The sequence below is a fragment of the Cyanistes caeruleus genome, chromosome 5 (assembly GCF_971803275.1).
Source record: "Cyanistes caeruleus chromosome 5, bCyaCae1.hap1.1, whole genome shotgun sequence".
NCBI classification, from domain to species: Eukaryota; Metazoa; Chordata; class Aves; order Passeriformes; family Paridae; genus Cyanistes; species Cyanistes caeruleus.
The window spans coordinates 17,886,388-17,904,428 of NC_141705.1; the positions used below are offsets into that span (position 1 = coordinate 17,886,388).

The window sequence follows — 18,041 nt, forward strand, 5'->3', positions numbered from 1 at the left end:
GCAGGACAGGTAGCCTGACCTGCATGGGTAGCTCAGTGCCCAGGCTGTGAGAGGTTAGGCAGGCTGTCTCTGAGCTCACCACCCAGAAGCTTTGCCACTTGGAGCAGCAAATGGCTCCTCTCACCCACCTTCCCTTCCCCACACACAGACTGCCACTCATGCGTGTAATAAGGTCCTAAGCAGCAACGCAGACAGCGGTTTTTAATTATTATTATGCACATAAATAATATACAGGATGGTAGAGAGTTAAAGATCCTGGGGCCCCAGTCTGGACAAGCTCTAATACAGAGTGTGTCTTGTATAAAGAAGGAAGAAGGGAAATGCAGGGTACAGCTTAAGGTAGGGAAGACATTTGGGACTCTCCTGTTGCAGAGCTTTCAACAACAGTGTCAGCAGTATTTCAGTCCAAAGAGTCAAGCACTGCTTGCTCAGATTTATTTATTTACTTGATTTATGGTCCATGCCCACACTAATCTCTCTATGCACTGACATAAGATTTTTCAACATTCATATACCTTTGTAAGGCAGCATAGCATATCCTGGAGAAAAAAAGCTACATATATTTTGCAGTGCTGATTTCACACATGTAATTGATGTAAAAACTTGTTTGTCCTCTTTATCATGACAAATATCTCTAAAAACCGCACTTGAGTGGCAGTATGGACTCTTCCCTTGCCAACAAGAAGCATTATCTTGTCACTTTTGTTCATTCTCTATTTCAGTGCTGCATTTCCTTTAGTTTTAATTATAGTGGATATGTCAGGATGTCTATAATCGTCCCTACTTCTATCTTGAGATTTACGACTCTAAAGAAATACAAATTTAAAGGTAAAATAATACACAATATAACAGAGAGGAGTTTTCACAGATTTTTAAATTTTGTTCATTTATGGGGAGACTGTTTTTGTGCACAAAATAAAAATATAAACAATATTTGGGTGTAAATATACACCCAAAAATTCCTTTTTAAGCTACAAAATAAGACACTTCTATCTGGTGCTTTTACTGTTAGAAAATTGGAATTTAATTTGACCTGGAAATTAGCATTTGTAAAGTATCAACTTCATTAAATGCTTTTTATGATGTTTTAATTTCTCAGCGTGTTCAGCTTCATCAAGCCTAACACATGCCCATTGAACAGGTATTACAAACACAAGTCATGTCTCACAGGAAGAAAAGCACTGTTTTCCCTTACAGTTGAAGCATGAGTGGATCACTACATCATTAATACATCTGGACTTCCCATCACTTTTTATTGTAGTTTAACTGGATGGCAGCTATCTGGTTTGAGTTGGTTAAGAGTTTACTCAGACACAGCATAAAAACTTGTTTACAAGACTGAACATGTATTTCCCCTGTATATTTCACCTGCGTAGCTATACCTTATTTTTAGATGGCACAGCAATGTCCTTCAATGTCCTCCTTCTTTGTACATACTAGCAGATGTGTTGACTGACACACATACCATTTAGAGAGGTGGTTTAGATAGATAAAATAAACCTCAGGTACCTGTATTATGAGTGTCCTAGGCTGAAAGCAATAAAGGCTCCCTTATAATGAAGCACCAAATGAGAATGTGGAGATCCCACAGTAAGGAACATACTAGCAGGTATAGGGTTTAAAGCACAGATCACAGGTGAATTTTGCCAGGCTTTTCAGAGTGCCTTCACAGTCCCACAAAAATAAAATGAAAGCCTCTCCCACAGCAAGCAGATAAATCCTCACCTCAAAAGGCAGTGATTGAACAGTGAAACCTGGTAAACCCCTACAACCTTCAGGATGAGGAGATGCACCTGAATTTTCCACCAGTTAAACACTTAGATATGTACATGTCTGATAATATCCTGAGCCATGTATCTCCTTGATTTATCATTCAGTGCTAAGACTTTATTGTTTTTTAATCCAATTTTGTGTATGCAAATAGAATTTAAAGTAGAGATGGTGATTTTAAAACAGAAAACATAAAAAAAAAAATCACAGAAGAGCTATCTGTTGCAGTTTTCTCCAGGGCATGCCCACTGTTGGCTTGTTTCTAAGCTTCCTGGAACCCACTAGTCTTCACAGATAATATTAATAAAATGGGGTTGACAATAAAATGTAAAACTAATTTGCTAGTTTACGTTACCATGTCCATTTCCCCTCAACCAGTCTGGCAGAGTTATGTATTGCATGCAAACTGTGGTGCACACTACAGTTCCCACTGTAGTTGCCTCTCCTCTATTTACTCCTTAGTCAAGACTGAATTTATTGCTCATTCTCTGCTAGTCTTTTAAAAGTCTGCATGTTCCTGATCATGAGCCCTCCATCTGTGTGATGTAAAAGACTGCATTTTTTTTTTAATGAGGGACTGATGTTAACCAGTCCCTTTTCCACCAGAAATGGCAAAAATCAAACTGGGCATATTTTTTTCATCCTCTTAAAAGATGACACAGAACAGGCAGTCATGTCCAGATGTACTTAACAATGCACTAAATAACATTATTAATTAGGCCATAAGTTCCTTTAGACAGGGACTGTCTTTTTGTTATGTGTTCACACAACTCCTTTCACAACCATGTCCTGCTCTACCACTGGGCTTTGAGATGCTGCCACAGCACCTACAATAAATAATTTGGGGTACCTCTATTTAATCCTGCTGGTAACCAAAAGAAAAAGAACTTAGACACAGATGTTCAGCTGCAGTAAATTAGGGCCTCTCCACAGGTTTTAACAGAGCTATGCAGATTTACATTAGCTAGGGACCTGGTCCTCTGCTCTATGTGCATGTTGATGCTTAAGCTGAGAACAGCAGCTCCTACACTGTGCATCTGTACCAGGACTAACAGCAGTCCAGCCACAGGCCAGCAAGGGCTAATTCTCCTCCAAAACCAAGTGGGTTTTGCAGCTGAGCACTGCCTTGTAACGACTAAGACACTGAGTTTTTAAGTGACTTGGGCTCATCTTGCCTACAAAGTGGTACACGCTGTGCTTGCAATCCCTACTGGAAATACACTGACATTATTTGTTCATGTCAAGTGCATCTTCAGTTTAGAAGTTATCCCTGATGAAGCTAACACAAATTATAATTTGAGCCTGCACAGCTGCTAAATTCACAGCCAAAACCCCATGGGATGTGCCTAACCCAAAGAATAATAAGAAAATTGAAACCATTTGAATACTAAACCAGAGATGGGACCCTGCAGATCACCGGGTTCAACACAGCCTACTTTTCTTGGCTAAGGAAGCCTAGCCTCCCTTTGTACTGAGATATTTTTCCCTGCTCTTTCAGCACCCAAATTGAGGGTGAAGAAGGAGTGGAAGGGCATTACAGATTGAAAAGATTCCAAGATGAGAGTGTCCAAGCCTTGCTCAACTGGCTGAGAGGAGCAGGTGGGACTACTCATGTTTAGGAAGCAATAAAATCCTGTTTTGTAAATGTACATAAAGATTACACATAGCACTGGGGGTAGGGAGGGGAAAAGGGGGGAGAAAGAGAAAGCAGGGAGACAAGAAAGTAAACATAGCTGCACACGAGGGAGTAGGGGAAAGGACGCCCTACCACAGAGTATTTCTAATAAAAAAGGACTAGCTACCCGTAAGTGAGCAACATTGCAGTCTTACCCACATGAAGTACCAAAACACCAGAGTGCAATGAGCACCACAGTATTTTACAACTGCATCTGGCCTTGGCCCATTTTGATGGCAAAGGGTGCTGTAAATCCGAGTGCTGGTGGCACGGGGAGCACAATGCCAACTCCAGCTTGGCTTCCCTTGGGTTAGAGCATAACCTGGCAAAGCCGATGGAGTTAAACAAGGACAGATTAAGTGTAAGTGAGAAGGAAATCAGACCCTTTATGTCTGCCCTTCCTCCCCCAAGAAAAACTAAATACATTCCTTTTTCTTCAGACACATCAATAGCAATAGCTTAAACTGCCCTGATCGGGTTTCACCATTGGCAATGCGGAAATGTTTATTTCCATTAGGCTGAGTCTATAAAATCTTCCTTTCATTCCTGTGCTTCTACCATTTCCAAACAGCAAAGCCTGACAATTTAGTCTCTGACAAGCAAGCTTAATACTGAGACATTTGGAAAAAAAAAAAAAAATCCATACAAAGAAAGCTCTTAAGACAAGATAGGCTGAGCGTTTGCACCACAAATGGTTTGTTTCAGCTATCTCTTTGCCTCCTGTAAGACGGAAATCAGACAGCTTACTGGCTTAGCTTGTTAGGCCAGGTTAAAGGGATGCAACGCTGAAAGGCTCTTACAGAAGCTTACCCTTGGACTAAAAATAGCAGGCACTAGAGAATTATCTTAAATACTACCAAACTTGTTCTGCACTGTGAATGCAGATAACTGTAATATGTTTCCATTTTTGGTAGTTTTAGAGCTTTTTTTAAGTTATGCTCGCTTTAGCTGACTATTTAATTAGTTTCTGATTCTATTTGCCATTTTTTCTCTCAGAGATATAGCCTGAGGGGTATTTTGCCTATGAATCCTTTGTATTTAGCAGTGTTGCTATTGTTAACATCTAATGAGCTGTTGGATTTGCCAAACACTCAGTATAGGTACAAACGCTTCTTTGAAATATAAATGTTTAACACATAGCAAATAGCAAATCAAAAGATACTTTAATGCTGCATCCTCATGCTCTCATTGCGTGTCTCATCAAAAGAGAATAAAAATAAAAATCTCCTTTATTACATTTAATTCTGAAATTCAAAAATGCATATTTGAGTGAGACAATTTTAGCTCCTTGTCCATGACTTTAGAAGAAAACTAAATGATTTTTAGTACCACAAGAAGACTTGTGCATATGACTGAAGCTCCACGGTCTGGCACAGATCCCTGCCAGCTGAACTGTGGAGCTAGCAGTGTTTCCTTTGGAGTAAAACTACAAGATCCTACAATCTTTAATGAAGCCACCTCATCTTTAAAACACATAAACTGAGATTTTGGTGGGTTTCTTAGGATACAAGCAGTTTCTCTTAAAGCTCTGTTAAGCAGGATACCTGTTCATCTGTTCCTCACGGAAAACCATGACAAGGTACCAAAAAAACCCCAAAAAAACTCCAAAGCAAAGCACAAATGTTCTCTGTCCTTACATACATTTCACTCGTGCTACAGCCAGTCTGAAAGACATCACCACAGAAAGCAGTCATGCGGTGTAACACCCCTGCTGCTGCTGTTGCCTCAGCTTTGCACCTCTGCAGATAACACCATTGTGGGTACTCCCTGTACGAGCTCAGATCAGAACATCACAGGATTGAAGCAGCAAGGGCCTCTGCACACTGATTCCTGCCCACTGCCTTCCACATGATGCCCCTGGTACTACACCAGTCTTGGCATCCAGATTATTGCTGTAACGAGACTATCAAATGGAAACTGATTCAGACACATATTTTAGTATGTTTTCCAGTACTTCTTCCTTCCCTGCAACTCTTTAGTATAAGTAATTTTTAACATAATTTTAAAATCTCACTTTGAGTGAAGCCAGTTTCTATACAGAAAAGCAGGGCAAGGTCAAGCTAAAAGCCATCCATGCAGCTGAACAGAAGTGTCTTCCCTTACTGGGAAGACATCGCATCCAACTGCTTTGGAGATGGTAGAGCTTGTCCTCTCAGACACCATTTTTCTTTTACTTTCTTTTCAGGGTGAGGAATGTTTTTACTCTTAAATAGTGGTGGAATTCACAGATTCACTCACCAGATATACATCCTGTGTCTTTCTAAACTCAAAAGACAAGACATGTGGCATAACCCAGCCACATGTCTTGAAGCTGCCATTAAAACCCTCCATATGTCTTCATTTGAGAAGCAAGTTTTCTTTTTGAGTCAGGAGTTAAGTTCACAGACTCTCTGTCAAATAAACAACATGTCTGTTGTCACCTGGCTGCTGAGCAAGTCCTGTTTTTGGAAGTATTCACTCAGTGATTTTAGATATCTATCTCTCAGCCTTTCCTTCTGCTGCCATACAGCAAAAATCATGCTCCATCTTCATTATGAATATTAACATTATTATCCATCTCCTGCAATTAGAATTTTTAAGTAGCATGCCAGCACTACCAAGGAAACACCCCTACTACACTGAATGATCTCCAGTCACATCTCAAGGGAAAGTATCTGCAGAAAGTACTCACAGATCAAACAGAGATCAAGAAAGGAGGATTATAATCCTCGCTTTATAGAAGGGGATTTGAAGCTCACAGATTAGTCAGCTTCTCCTGGTCAGAGTGCCTGTAGGCCTTAGTCATGCCCCTGGAGGGCAGGGCTCCAACGAGCAACACCACCACCCCCTTCCAAGCAGAGGACATTTCACCAGCACCAACAGTGCACACATTCTCCATCCCTAAGTACTTTCAGCTGAACTTCTATTTGTCAGAAGAAGACTGAAAAAATGGTTGTCAAGAGTGTTGGAGTCACAGCCCACAGCTAAGAAGCTCATTTTGTGCATTCACAGAACTTGGTGATTTTGCTGGTTTTTGTACAGAAAATGTCACCACAATATTTTCTGACGTAATACTAGCATTCCAGAACGGAATTTTCCAGAGAAAGATGACACAAAGAGAGTAGTGAACAGACACAGAACAAGGCTGGTGTGTAAGATGTAACTGTTGTCAGAAAGACAAAGGCACCTCTATGATGTAGCAGATGTTAGGGAGAACATCAGGGCTATAGCAAGAGAGAAGTCAGGACCACTGGAAAGGAACACAGTCATGATTGAGTTCAAAAGTGAGCACAGAGACCATCCATTTTAACATGAAAAGCCAGGCCAATCCCCCAAAATGCAGGAGGAAGATGCTGTAATAGAACAATAACACGGTAAGTGTCTTGGAAAAACAGAGGGCCCACAAAATATATTGCTGGAGTTGGGCTTTCTTTTTGCATAACTTACTTTGGGAATACAAAAACCAGAAAATATCCAAAGCCTCTACGGTAAGTCTTTATCTGTACATATAATCATATTGACTTGTTTGTCCCAAGGAATGATATGAAGGAGAAAGTGAGCTGAGGGTTCAGCAGAGCTTTCATCTTAGAAGGTTCCCAAATTATTATACAGCTAAGTAGGAAAATATTTTACTTCAGACTTTGGATGGTCATTGCAACCAAAAATAATCACAAAAGCATTCCCTGATGATTTCCATCAGGCTGCCATGATGGCAGCTGTACTGAGTAAGGGTCCCCAGGAGCAGAGCCTACAGGAGGGCAGAGCATGGGGTGTCTGCAATGGGTGACCACCTGCCAGTCAGAAAAAGAAAATTAAAAAAAGGTGTTGTGTTACTTCCTTTTTTTTTACTGTATACTTTTCCCATTCTTTTCTTTGCTAGTGAAGAGACTACACTTGCTTACTATAGTAGTAGCTCAGGATCAGGGATCTGCTGCCAGGGACCTTCAGAGCCAAAGTGACAGCCTGGGATGTGGCACTCATTTGCAGACTTTTGTATGTAAGACTGTGTCATCTACCACAGCCTGAAAAAGGTCATTATGAAGTCCCATAGAAAATCAAACAGCAGTGATGAAGGAAGAAAGTGTCTTTGGCACAGTATCAGGGATAAAATGCTTTTCTCAAAGGCATTTGTGGGATATCAGGCAGAGTGAACTGGAATTAGGATGAGGAATTGTGCCATTAACACCAGCAAGAGATTAAGCGCTGATGGTTTTCCTTGTGTATAAGGTGGAAGAAGACAAGTTAGATATCGTGTGTTTATTGAAGCAAGAAGGTTAGAGATAAGATATAATCTAACCAAATCATGGAACACAATATAGGAAGATAGTCAAGAGTTACCGAGTCTGAACCAGTGGGTTTGTCCAATATCTCTCGGCACGACTACCCCAATGCAAAACAATTACTGGATTCCAGAGAAGAACACCAGGTGAAGTTGCCCTGACCCTTCGTTACTTGCGTAGCTTTAAAACCCGGAAAGGACACCTGCACACATCCAAAGCAGCAGGAGAAAGAAATCTCCAGGAGTTTTGGACTGCACAAATTTGGCACCAGGAATTGCATTTTCTTTGCACAGAAACAATTCAGATGTATTCAAACATTTTAATATTTTCTAGTTTTCCAAGTCTGTGAGCATTTTCACTCCTTTGCTATAGAAAAAAAGCATGTTATTATACTACAGTACTGTCTGTGTGAAATGCAGAAGTTTCTAATGAAATCTGTTTTTCTTTTTTGAGGTCATTCCCACTCAGCTCTTAAGAGCTGACTCTCTAGGGAGAACAGTGATGAAGACAAAGGTGGACTATCTCCAAATCCCTACAACTTTGATTTTCACAAAGATTTTAAATTTTTAATTTATTTATTTTTTTTATTTGGAATATACCAGCATTGCTGAGAGGGAATCTAAAGAAATAACAGCACATTATGAGCCTGAATTAGAAATGACTAGAGAATATAATGGAGTTCTGCACAATACATTTGAGAGATGTCTTTATAAGAGTTCTTTTAAAGACAGATTTTGGGGAGGAATTGGGAAAACCTAGCCACTCTTTTGAAAGGGATAGAAGGGCAATGAATTCTACTGTAGGATCTCTTCTTTTGCTGACTCAGTGAAGACACATTTGTCATTCAAAGACAAATTAGAAAAGGGCATGGATCGTGCTACATAGATGCTTAGTCTCAGTTATCAGCCACATACAGGCAGCTTCCAACACATCTACCTCCAAGTGCATCTGAAAAAAAAGCAATCTCTTCTGGTGGATGTGGACAGAACACCTTTGTCAAAATTTGAGTTTGAGCAAATACAGCAAAGCGGTTTAGCACAGGGAGGATTTGTCCCTGCAGAAATTGACACAAATTCCTTTAGGACAGGGGCAGCCACCCCAGCCACATAGCTGGGATTGCCAGCAGATAGAATTAGGGGAACTGGGAGGTAACACTGTGGCCTAATGTAAACTCTTAAATCTGCTGTAAACAGAGAAGGAACACTGGCACACAATAAAACTGGGTATCTGTCACTACACTCCCAGAAGCAGGTATAGGGAAGGACAAGACACATGAGCGGATTTTTGTCATCTCTGTGAATTTGGTTTAAGGAAAAATCCAAGCTGACAGAAACTGTGGCAAATAGTGATCATTCTAGTGATGGAGGGTAGCTGGAGTGAACATGCAGGAGAGAATAATGAGAGATCAAGTGGAAGGGTCCAGTTTGAAGTTCTGCTATGGGCATAGAGCAACTCGGAATAGCAGCCCTCAGATGGCAGCATTCCTGGATGCTTCAAGCTGGAACGACTAATACCCATGAAAGCAATTTATTAGGAAGTTTCTGACATACATATCTTTAAGAACATATATCCATCATTTTCAAAAACATGGTTTAGTAAATAGGAACTATTACAGGCTTAAATTTAGGGGCATGTCTCTTTCCTTTTTTAGCTCTTGGTTTAAAAATCAAAGTTTCTCAAGTCTCATCACGTGAGAGATCCTGAAAGAGAAAAACCTCTGCACGTCATGGGGCTTCCCATAACAAGCCCTCTTGGGTGCAGATGGCATCCACAGAAAGGCAGCTCAAGCACATCTGGACCACTTCAATTCAGAGAGCTGCACACACCAGGAGCAGCTCTGTAAAGTGATGCTAGTGACCCAGCAGAGAATTAGCCCCCTGTGGTCTATTAGCTCTGACCATACTGGACTTGAGCTGACCAATGTGGAGATCCTGACGTGATTCCAACTGCAGTGGAGTACAGATTCCTGGAAATCATTTGTGTCTATACAGGACATCGCCGAATAGTCCTTCCCAGCACAGTTCTGAAAACACAATACAGAGATACCAACTAACTCTGCAGGAATCTCTTTGGTACACTAGTCATCTTTAGCTAGAGCTCATAGCCCAGTAGGATCCCAACTCACTCTTCCAGATCTACTCCAGTATTCCTTCATCACTTCTCTATGTCCCTGTGCTCCTCTGAGAGAGAGGTTTGCTCTCACTCAGAGGAGATCCTCGGAAGAACATCAGTATTGAGTGAAAGCTAATAAATTCGCCCACAGCAGCCATCAGCACTATGCAGAGGCATATATATGGCCCTGCAAGAGCTCGCCCTGATCTGCTGAAGAACACTGTATCAGAGCTAACACACCCCCTCTGACTAGTTACAAAGGGACCGGAGCATCTTCCATTTCTTAGCTCCTAGTCTTCTGCGGGTTTTTGCCTAGTTGAGTTTTAAAATTTTTTTAATTTAGTTTTCTTCTTCATCTCAGGTTTGGAGATAAGTAAGTCTCCATGTTTGGATATACTACTTAAGCAGCTTTTCCTTGGGTTTGGTAGTCCCACATCACATTGACACAGCTGCAGCTCTGACCTGTGCTGTTTCCTGGACTGGGCAAGCTCAGCAGGCTGTAACTGCCTCCAGCTGCCTGGGAGGAAGAGGAGTTTGGTTAAAGTGCTCACAGGCCTCTGAAGGAAAAGTAAGTTGAGTTTATCTTCACTCATAAACCCCAAAGACTAGCTCTTTTCTTCTTTGCTCCTTCCATGGACTTCAAAGCGCACAGCATAAAAATGGGATGGGCTGGTCACTAGTACATACAGACTCTCCCCCTACTACACTGTAGTTATTACATTATAACTATGTATTCAGTATATATATATTCAATATTATAACTGAACTGTGTTCAGTTGTTAAACACTGTCTTTATTTACTTGATTTGTGATAATGCCTAAAAACCCTACTACAGGGTTCTTAGGCATTATCACAAAACAAGTAATAAAGACAGTGTTTAATAATTGAAGGAGAAAAAAAAAAGAGTACGGCCCAGCATCACAGCCACGGAACTTGGCATGCCAACTACTAAAAGGCCACATGCAAATACTTAAAAGTTAACCTTAATTCATGGAATGAGATTTTCAGGAGGGTTAGGTATCCAGTGGCAATGTTTAAAAAGTAAATGCACAAAGAAGTAATATGCCTCCAGAACTGTAACAAAAAGATTGCATAGAAAGTTATGCATTATGGATGATTTAGCAATATCATAGATAGCAAAGACTCCAGCAAAAAGAGTGAAATCATCCCTATCTTTCCATTTGTCGCAGAATTTTACCAAGGGGCTCCTGGGAGCTCTTGGGGGCTCCTCCATGGCTCAACAGACAAATTAACTCATCAATGGGAAGGTAGGGATGATTAACTAACAAGAGCCCCCTCCAGCCCATCACTGGTACATGGTTATTTCACCCAGATGGTGTTCACCTACCTGAAACTGGTAATGACAGTCTCAGATCGGGTTTACAGAAAAACATAGATAATAAGGTGCCACAAGAGTGACATGATAGGAGTTATTGGTCTGTGATGCTCCAGACTGCGCCAGAGGCAGCAGAGCTGTTTTGTAACGTTAGCCTCTGTTTTGTAACATTATCCTCTCTGCCCGAGAGATTTCCTGCTGCAAATGGGAGACTTGGTCTTCAGAGAAGCATTTGACCTGACCCTTCCTATAGGAGAGTGGGATCAACAGCAAAGAGAATGACGAGACGTGGCAACACTCCCATCACATACAAGCAGAAGCACTTTGACATCCTTTCACTGGAAATGGATGACTGTTTCTGCAGTGCTAAGGAAAAAAATCCACAAGTTTTTTTGGCTTTTTCCCAGATGCAATTGATGTGACAATTGCCAATGTTTTGCCTGATGTCTTCATACTTTTCTGAAGAGTGATTGTTGGGCTTTTAAGGACAGTCAATACAGCCAAGAAAATCCACACCAGTCCTGGTGAGAGAAAAAACAGTAAAGCAAACACAAAACCAGAAAAAGAATTTCAAAAATGCATATGTTTCCCCCAGACAAGTAAAAATAAAAGCATATTGCTCCTCTGTGTATGCCTGGAGGGTCAAATGCCTAACAGAGCACATCCAAGCAGAGGTCAGGAAGCGTGCACTTATGTTTTGTGTATGAAAATCATTGCATATGCACCAATCTCAACCTGACAACTTTACAGTTTCACTAGTCCAACAATAAGTCATGAAAATGGATAAGCTCGGTACCTGTGGAAGCTAAGATTAGCCCAAGTAGGTTTCCTTATATGAAAATTTGTCATGAAAACCATGGCCAGACTGCAAACACTTGACTGCTACCCATCTTCCTCTGAAAACTAGGATTTAGCAATGATAGGCTTCTAGCTATATACAGGCATGTCTCAAAGAAATTCCATAGCTGCTTAGGACTATGGGCCAAGATTTTCAAAACGGGATCAGAAACTCCTTACCAGTACTAATAAAGTAATTTCAAGGAGAGAAGAAGCAGTAACAGAGGAACACAGAAGTATTTCCTTGACTTCTTGTTCCGTGCAGTCCTTCCTGAACTGGCTGGGTTGGTCCAAAATGGCCTCTTGAGATCCCTTCCCACTTCAACCACTCTATGATTCTGCAAAGCCCTTGCCTGCTCCAAGTTCATTCTCCATCCTTTACCACCCACACTGTCACCTGCACTACCTGGCTGCTTATGCCTCACCCAGGAGCCCTCAAAGTGGATACCAACAGACCAAAGACCCTGCTCATTCAGTCTCAACACACAGGGCCTGGTAGAGCGGAGAACATCACTGCTAGATCCACCCAGCCAAGCGATACGTATTTACAAGCAAAAAAAAAAACACCAAAGGAAACAAACAACCCCTGGTACTAGAAGAGTTTAAAGGCTCTGGTAATATCTGCTTTTCACTTCTGGTCACTGACTGCTCTGTGGAAATACGCAGCCTGCAGCATTCTCACCAAAGTAAGAATTGTCTCACTTCCATAACATTTATTACCTAAGGCCTCTGATGTGCTTCCTGAGTCATTGTGTCACTGCTTATACAGCAACATGGGAGAAGAAAAATTAGATTTTTTGTAAAGGTTTTGGGACAACCTTCAGAAAAAAATTTTTGTCCTCCATGTGAAATACCATTCCAGGAGAAAACTTCCATCGTTTCTTTTAGCAGCTTATGTGGAAGCTCCTCTGACCAAACCAATCTTCCAGATAACCATTATCACCACCTCCTTGATGAGAGGTGAGAAACTTTTCTACCCAATTTCTCTATTTTTATTCAAGTATATCTCCTGTAGGAAAGATCTGCAGTCCCTCACACCAGTTGATGGCAACCCCTCCAAATCCTGATAAAGATCCAATATCACTGAGCCTTCAAGGAGCAGATATGGCAGCAGCCAGAAGTAAAAGTCCTCCCTGCCCATTTGACACCTCTAGACCCATAATATGCTTGGAAGGGATGATCCTCCTAAACTTTATGTGCTAAGCTGGATGGCTGTGAGCAGTTCAGGCAACTCAAACCTGTCATAAATCAACAAGGCAACAACACTTGCCTGAGGCTGCCACCGCGGTTCCTCACAGAAAATACTCTGTTCTTCTGATTATCATCTTAGTGATTAGAAGTACCCATTATGGACCAGCACCCCATTGTGTTACTCACAGTAAAGCACAAAAGCACAGATGTGTGTGACGAAATGGAAGTATTATTCTAGTGCATCACACAGCTCACGCTTCATGACAACACCAAAATCTCAATAGGTTTTCGGTTTGTGCATTCATAAACAAAACCCAGTGATTACTGCATGTGGTAAAAAGCAAACTCCAATCATGGCCCTTCAGACTCATCACTGCCACAAAGTGCTAATTAATTTCTCAATCATTACGAAGCAAGACTGTTGCTCTGTTGTGTCAGAACGGAAAATTCAGCCAAAGCAACCAGCTATGCGTTGCAAAGGGGATGATTTCCACCGAGACCTGAACCCAGCCTCCACGGCTGAGTGTGCCTGCACACACAGTCAGATCTCCATGCCTGCCAAGGCTGCAGCCCATCACTTGCAAAGGCATCAGGATCCTGTATGCACCTGCACAAAGCTACCAAAATAAAAATTAGATACTGGAGAAAAAGAGGCCTATAAATTTGGCAGGGGGCACTTCTCCAGAAAGGCTGCAAATTTCCAGTGCATCTGAGTATTACCCAAAGTAGTACAAAAAAAGATACAAGAAGGTAAGTTTTCACACTCATATAAACTCTTCTTTGTATTTTTCCTCTGTTCAAGGGGAAAAAGCAGTTTATCATGATTCAATACCAAAACTTTCCCTGCAACAAATACACTCTGTGCAATTTCCTCCTCCTGACCTACACATGCACAATAGGTTAGTGGCACTAAGGAAAAAGAATTCCTAAATGAAAACTTGTGATAATTTTATCCTTCTGAAATGTCATGGGCCAGTCAATGTTAAATGGGATGGGGCAAGAGGGAAAGAGCATGCCAGGGTTAAGATGGACTATTTAGTAGCAATTAGCAACGATGCATTGAGCAAAAATAGCAACAATGGAAAAAAAGAAAAGAGGTTACACTAGAAACAAAACCATTAATGGAAATAATTTTAATTTAACCAATTAGCATTTGTCTAAGAAAGGCAAACTTTCTGTTGTTGTTGGTAAGCCAATAGGGAATTAAAAAACCAGAAGAATCTTATCAGAAATATTTAATTCCCACTAGCAATGAGTCTGAGATTGTTTTTCCAACAAAAGACGGAGCTACTGTCCCACATTTTTGTGACCCTCTCTGCAGTTCCAGGGAGAAAATATTTAGTTCAACATTATCGTAAGCTAGAATATGGCTCTATTTATGTGACAAGTTGACAACATACAATTTCATGCTTGTTGAACTGATCTGTGTTATATATTCACTGTGAATATTATGAAGCCTCACCATTATAAATATGAAACAGTATACACTTATTCAAAATAACTCCAGCAGTAGCAATTTATAGCTGGGTTGTTTGTGTGCTTATGAAGTCCAAACGCCACCCTAAGAAGCTGCATCTCACTAAAACAGATGTGGAGTGTGACTGTGACCAAAGTGGATTTAAGATGACCTCTGTGAAAGGAGGCTATTACATTTTTGTTTGCATGGCAGCTGACACCAGTTCGTATTTAGCTACGTAGCCAGTGGGAACACAGTGTAACGCAATGTCCTCAAGGGCTAGTTTTAACACAGGCCAAGACATCCATCTAATGACCTAATTAGCTTACTACTGTTGTGGTGAGTGCTAGTCTTCCCTCTCAGAAAAAGGGCAGGTGCTCTACAGAGCAGCAGCACAGTGAGCATCTCAAGCCACGGCTGCTGGAGGTGAAATGTCTCCTTAATGGGACCGTGAAGTGGATCGGTCGCCTTCTCTTGATTGCGTGCCTGGGGAACCATTTTGGTGGCCACATACATCAAACAATAAATTCTCAAAGCAATTGTTTTTTTTCTCATTTGGGACTTCTTTCCTGCCTGAAGGTTTCAACCAACATGCCAGGTGGTTCTTGCACTAAAGCATTGTAGTTTGTCCAAGAGGGAAAGAAAAAAAGGAGCAGCAGCACACCTTGGTAACACTAGATACAGAACATTTGCATAAACTCTTTACAATTACATAGCAGCTGGTTTGAATAAAATAAATTCCACTTACTGCTTGAGCCTTTTTAAATGTCAGCATAGCTAATCATAGATTATCGTTTACATACATCATCCCACATAGACAGGATGTTATTGTGCTGGTCTCCTATTGAGCAGATGTAGAGCCCTGCGTCAGGCCACAGACACTCGTAAAGGTAATGTATTCAAACACACAAGAAATGTGACATTGCTCCATTAGGAATATAAAAAGTCAGGCACTTTTGTCAAGTGTCTGCTGTTTTCTTTCCCTAGAAATGAGGGTCTTCTCCTAGTTTCACAAGTAGGCTTTATGATACATTGTTACCTTTTATCATTCTTATAAAGTTTCCTATCCCAAATCTGCATCTTTTGCCCTTTATGTTTATTGTTGTATTAAACCTATGACGTTGTCTGTTTCGCTATTAAATCTAACCCATAACCACATACTGTACATTCATTTCTCTAGGACCTCAGCAGCTCTTATCTGTTTGCTTTTATGATCTCTTATGAACTGTTAGGAATAACAACTTGCAGGAATGTTTGTAAAGTCATCTCAGACTGAATTCAGCCTTCCCCTTTTTTACCATACAGTGATATTCTCTGCAATGAAATCCAATTTGCCATGGAAGCAGCTCATTACAGGATGCATTATAGAGGGACACAAGTTCCCAAATACATGTGCTTATCATGTAAAACAATCAATCTGCATGAATCTGAATTTCAGAAAAGCCTACTTATTAGAGCAGGGAAGTACATGTTGATACAACCTGGTCCTGTATTGCTTCCAGATTCACCAGTATGCTCTACGCTACTGCCCAGAGCTGTTTTGTTCATGCCCCCCGGGGCCTCAGACAGGCTGCTATGTGGTGCACACAATCACAGTCCTTTCAAGCACTTTGATAAGCTTTATTCTGCCATTATGCCATCTAGAACATTAAACACAATGTTTAAGTTCTATGTTAAATCACAATCAGCTCCTATTAACTGTTCCAAGCTCCTCATTTTTATCAACAGTTACTTTATTAAATCCTTAATAATATAGATGGAATAGTTAGTTAATTTGTGTGTTGAGCCATGGATGTTAATTTGTAAACATAATAACATACTGCAATCATTTGCATAATAGCATTTTAATCTTTTTAGTAAAAGCTGTAATTCCCTACAAAGTACGCTGCAGTAGAAACTAAGTGACTATTGGTAATAATAAAAAAGGCCTTAAAATTCTGATCCTATTATAGTGTTGGAACATACCCAAACTGCTACCATAATCTCTGAAATGTTACTGTTCTCTGATTTAGGTGTCTGTGTCAAGAATAAAAATGAAGTATAACTGGTAGCAGTAGACTATTTCCTAAATGTAATTTAGTATTCACTAAGCACCAGCACTTTGCAAATAGCTCTGAGGCTTTCCTTCAAAGTTCAGAGCTCTAGTTATGCATATTGTGTGAGGTACACCATGCAGCTCACCTCCAGCCTCTGTTGTGCTGAATAGATGGCTATGATAAATCATGCTGATTTGGCACTGAAGGGCATCAGCCATCAAGGATTTGACTACTATGACTTTTCTTTTTTTTTTCCCTGAGATTGTATCTCCTTGAACTGCCTGCCCTGGGCTACTAGTTTTGGAGAAAATTAAAAAGGGGAAAAAATGCTAGGGAAGGCCACTACAGAAAGTCTATATAGGCTCAGTTCTCTGGAACCCATTAACACCAGTCACAAGACTGACAAAGAAAACATTGGTGGTTGTTTAAAAGTCAGGCCAAGTCATTTTACGCAAGATCTGGTAATTCATTAATCAATCTGGCTACAAACCTTGAATGAATAACCTGCAATGGTGAAAGAGACTGGCAGCACCACAGAACACGAGCAATTTTATAATCTGAACCAATGCAAATTACCCTGGTGGTGTTTAAGGCTTCCCTCAACACTCATCATCTCCCTGATACAACCCCTTCCAAATAAATAAGAAATCATTTATCTCCATGCATTCCTCTGCTGCCAGGGGAGAGAAAGTCTGCATTTCATTGTGTATTTCTTTCTCTCCTCACATTCTCACTGCTTGTATTACAGCCCTTTTTGGCAGTCTACAATAAAACAGTTATCTTTTTAGGCTTTCCAAATATGTAGCACATGGAATGGCCTTGAGAAGTAACCTGGGATATGCCTATATAAAACAATTAAAACCAAAACCATCAAATATGATAAGCATCACTTTGGAACATAGAATTATGTAAATAAAATAAATCTTCCAAAGGGCAAGCAATGAGGGTTTTCTGAAGTCCTTTTAAAGGCTAAAAAAAGTGTTTTGCCAAGTACAAGATTTATGATTTTACACAGGTTCATTGTAGTTTAACAGGTTATTGCCTATCTACAGGCTGAATTTTCTCTTCCCATCAGCTCAGTTACTTGCAAAAAATGCCAACAAAGAGAAACATCCACTGTGGTTATCTTCCCTCTCCATAATGCTAGGCATGGATCATAAATAATTTTAAATATGACTAATCTTACATGATATGGTACAGTATATTTCAAGAAGCCTCAAGGGACAACAGTTTTCAAGAACAAAAAGCCTTCTCACTCATGACACATCAAGTTGTATGTTTGTTCACAATTTCACATAGCATTGGCTTTGAGAATGAAAATTTAACCATTTTGATTTTCTGAAAGTAGCCAAATTAAACTTTTTGCAAA

General features: G+C 40.5%; 1 protein-coding gene and 1 long non-coding RNA gene across 3 annotated transcripts in view; one reads left to right on the forward strand and one right to left on the reverse strand.

Annotated features, from left to right (window-relative positions):
- Positions 1 to 18,041, reverse strand: part of PPARGC1A (PPARG coactivator 1 alpha) — a 363,672-nt gene that overhangs the window by 40,144 nt on the left and 305,487 nt on the right. The gene's annotated exons all lie outside the window — the stretch shown is intronic.
- On the forward strand, positions 6,626 to 11,777 carry LOC111928145 (uncharacterized). Its single transcript, XR_002863931.2, has 3 exons — positions 6,626 to 6,798; positions 10,178 to 10,384; positions 11,343 to 11,777. It is a non-coding gene; the product is annotated as an uncharacterized LOC111928145 (long non-coding RNA).